The sequence below is a fragment of the Frankliniella occidentalis genome, unplaced genomic scaffold (assembly GCF_000697945.3).
Source record: "Frankliniella occidentalis isolate FOCC.00 unplaced genomic scaffold, Focc_3.1 Scaffold25, whole genome shotgun sequence".
Lineage (NCBI taxonomy): Eukaryota > Metazoa > Arthropoda > Insecta > Thysanoptera > Thripidae > Frankliniella > Frankliniella occidentalis.
The window spans coordinates 713557-717549 of NW_026267155.1; the positions used below are offsets into that span (position 1 = coordinate 713557).

General features: G+C 49.9%; 1 protein-coding gene across 3 annotated transcripts in view; it reads right to left on the minus strand.

Annotated features, from left to right (window-relative positions):
* The window catches only part of LOC113213728 (acetyl-CoA carboxylase), a 44330-nt gene that overhangs the window by 18062 nt on the left and 22275 nt on the right, over positions 1-3993 (minus strand). The window lies entirely within an intron of this gene.

The following is a 3993-nucleotide window of genomic DNA, read 5'->3' on the forward strand; positions in this document are numbered from 1 at the left end:
CCCCCCCCCCTTTGGCCGGTGCCTTGCCATCCCGTCCCACCAGGCCACACCTACCGCCCTTGACCGATCAGAAGGACTTCCCGAACCGACCGGAAACATAGGAAATTTTCCCTGCGTCCTCCTAGACGTTCAAATACTTTGACAAGCGTCATTTTTTTTGGGGGGGGGGAGGGTCTTGTCCCCTTTTCGCTCTTGGCGTGTTTCTGAAAAGTCCCTACGAGATGGGTCTCACGACACCAACACGCCGCAACTTTCGGCCGAGTTGAGCGCGAGCAACGCGCCGCCAGCCCTCTCGGAATCTTAAGCAGCCCCGCGCCACGCGCCAAAAGGCGTTTTACTACACAGGAAGCGCGCATTTGTTTTTTCCGAATCCCACGCCGAAATAAATAAAAAAAAGTTAGACGCCGGATTTGCGATAGTGCGTCTGAGAGAGAGAGAGACGACTGTTGTGGTGGTGTGCCTCGTCGCAACGGCGCACAGGAAACTTTTCCAGAGATCCCACGAATGTCATCTCCGATACAGATGTGCGTGCAGAAACCGCAGACGCCTTTTTCAAACCGCAACAAATATCCGAGAAGTGCGGCTTTTTCGCGCACCGGTGCGGTGTCCACGCTCAGCTTTGACGTCTTGCGCCCAGCCGGGCCGCTTGCGAAGTCCATTAGCACGGGAGAGAGAGAGAGGAGAGAGAGAGAGAGAGGGAGGGGCCGTGCATCGCGGCAGTGCAAGAGAGACAGAGACAGATAGAGACAGAGGAAAAGGTTCAATATGACCTTTGACACGCGCGCGTCAATGCGCGCCAAGGTGAGGGGGGCAAATAGTCAAAGCCTCGGCGGGGGAGACCTTGCCGCCGTGTGCGAAGGCGGAACGGAAACGGGTCAAATTTGAAGACGAAGTAACAAATGGTATATTTAGGACATTTCAAGAAGGTTCCTCAAGAGGTAGAAAACCAATAAAAAGAAACAACGACCACTACTACTTCAACGGAATGTAACAAACGTATACGTTTGGTAAGTGCGATCTCATGCAAATGGCAGGTGCCGAACAATGAGCAGTCGCTAGGCGGATCGCGTTCGAATCGGCCGGCGCATCCTTGTCGCACCCCCCCCCCCCCCAATCCCTTAACGAGGGTGCGAGAGAGACAGACACACGCCGCCGAGATGCATTTAGGATCATTTCGAAAGCGGCCGGAACGGGAAAAAACAATAAAAAAACAAACCAAAAAAAATACACGCGCGGCGAATCCGAGCCGGCTCGCACACGGGTGGCAATCACAAAAGGGCGCTTCGCCGCGCATCGCTAAACTGCATAAAACATCATGTATGACGACCACGTTTTCGTACAAAAGTGTTTCATGGCTGATAAACCAAGTGTTCAACGAAACACTTGTGCACTTTGTAAGTGTTCAATCTCCCATCTGTTGATCACCTTATTCACAGAGCGCGCGCGGGGGGGAGCGAGGCACTGTTCAACAAAAGCAGAGTTTGGACACTTGCAAGTGCAGAACTATCTAGTTGACAACACGCACAGCCGCACAACCAATCGAACACTTGCAAGTGTTTACCCGTTGAACACTCTGGGGTTATCAGCGGCGGTGTTTCAGATTCGGACACGTGCAGTGTCACCTAGCTCGTCCCCCGCATCAATCATTCATGTACTTCGCGGGGCTGAAAGAAATATAAAACAGGTTCTGAGGCGCGTGAAGCAGGCGACGTTTGGCGCGCGAGAGAGCTTCCTTGGACAATCTGTATAAGCCGCGTAAATAGCCGCGGTACTCGCGGTGCTGCGGTTAAATCCACACGCAACAAACAACCCAAGAGACGCGCGCGCGTTATTTCCTTCCAATCAATCCAAAGTGCGGCCGAAGCGAGCGAGCAGCCTTGGAGTGGGCGACAGGATAAGTTTGACCTGCACGTCCTGCACGCGCGCTCGATCACCCGATCGGAACAAACTCATACACGTAATTTACAAAACAGAAAACAAGACCCAACAAATAATAATAAAAAAAAACACGAAATTTCTCCCCTTTCAAACTAATTGTTTGAATCTCACTGAAAAAGACATTTTATTTCATGTCCTGCTCGTGCAATTTTTACAGAAACAAAAAGACACTTGTAAAGTGTTTGTCTTTCTACCATAGCAAGCCAGATGGATGGCAGGTACGGGCAAACCGACAGGATATCCCCATTTACAGATAAGAAGATTACAAAACTGATAACGAAAAAAATCACACATATATAAAGAGGAGGCAATTCTTCGATCGGACATCGACACATCCCGCCAACTCAACAGCAGCATAGTCCACCTCAACACCCACCCCTCCCTCGAAATTTTAAAGTTTTCCAGAAAAAATGAAAGCTTTACCAGGAAAAAAATGAAAACTTTGAAAATATGAAACTTTTAAGGACAGAATTCAGACTTTCAAAAGATCTTAATTGTTGCCCAAAAATACTTTTTTTGTAAATTTATAATTCCTACCCCCTTCAGACAGGGTGCCTACCGCACTGCTCGCCGCGCAGCTTCCACTGACAGCGTAGACCCACCCCCAACCCCTCTCGATCGCACCCCAAGAGGTATCGCAATAAAACTACTCCTGCGCTAGACATACTAAAAGTGCAACAACAACAATCCCCTTCACACAAACGCATAGTCACACACAGACACTCTATTTCTCTCTCACACAGACGGACTCGGCGTGTACTGCCCGTTGGCGCACCTGCTCGATAAGAGACCGACCCGCGGGCCTAACTGAACACGACTGACTGGCCGGAGCGGCGGCGGTGCGCCTCCGCCGTGACCGCGACGCGTCTCCACTGGCCATACACACCGTGAGGTGGGAGAGCGGGCCAAGTGAGCACCCGTCCCGCCCCGCCCCACCTCACCCCGGCCCTTTCTCTCTTCCATGTGTTCGTACACGGCGGGCCCCTCCTCCTCCAGCCGCCCGACGACACGAGTGCCTCAGTAGTAGGCAAAGGCATATGAGAAAACTAAATGCAAAATACAAGTTGTTCCCAAGGAACGCACGTAATACTAGACTTAGATGATCGCGATGACGTCTGAAGTCGAAATTAAATCACATATTTAGAATACTGCCCCCCCCCCCCAAACCGTCCCTAGAAAAAAAGGTGCACTGACGTCAGTGCGTTGTGCTGCCCAAGACCCAAGCATCTATCGAATATTGACAGGGTACTTGCTCTACAAGTAAGAGTGCGTACGTTGCATTCCGATCGATATTAATCCGATACACTTTCACAGTGCCCGTCAAAATGTCACACGCAAGAGTTTGTGACGGCCACACTTTTACTTCTTCATAGTAGAGAACGTTTCACCATGCTAGTCAGCTAGTGTAATGTAAATATAAAAACTTTATCAATTTCGTGGGTAAAAATATAAATTCAAAGCTTTTATATTACAATAAAAATGTTAACATAGGGCGACGGGGCAATAACCCCCATTTGAAGTGCACATGATTCCCGAAAAACTTGATTCCCATGTGATTTCCGTCTGATTACATTTACTCGTACTGTTTTCTAGTGGTAGAAAACGCTTATTTCAACTAATTTATACTAGTTCCACTAGTTTCCCGCTTAGTTTAATCGATTTATGTTGATTTCGATTAATTTTTATTAGTGATGATTCCCAGGCAGGTGTACACATGATTCCCGGAGTTCTTGCCCCCTCGACATAGGGCATTTTTTGGTCGTACTCAGTCCTCAGTTTGCAGAGTTCCCGGGAGTTTCTCTACAACAATGTTTAATAATAAGGTCTATCGGATCGGACAGGCAGACGCCCGCCCAGCCTGCGCCCCGCTCGAACCACACAATAGATGTGGGTCACCGCAACACTGTGTCGCCTGTCCAGCCACCGGTTGAGGCGGAGCCGCAGTCTACGACTCTGTCCGCCGGTAAAGCCACTGTTCAGACTCTGTCCGCCCGGTAGAGCCGCTGTCTACGACTCTGTCCGCCCGATAGAGCCGCTGTCTACGACTCTGTCCGC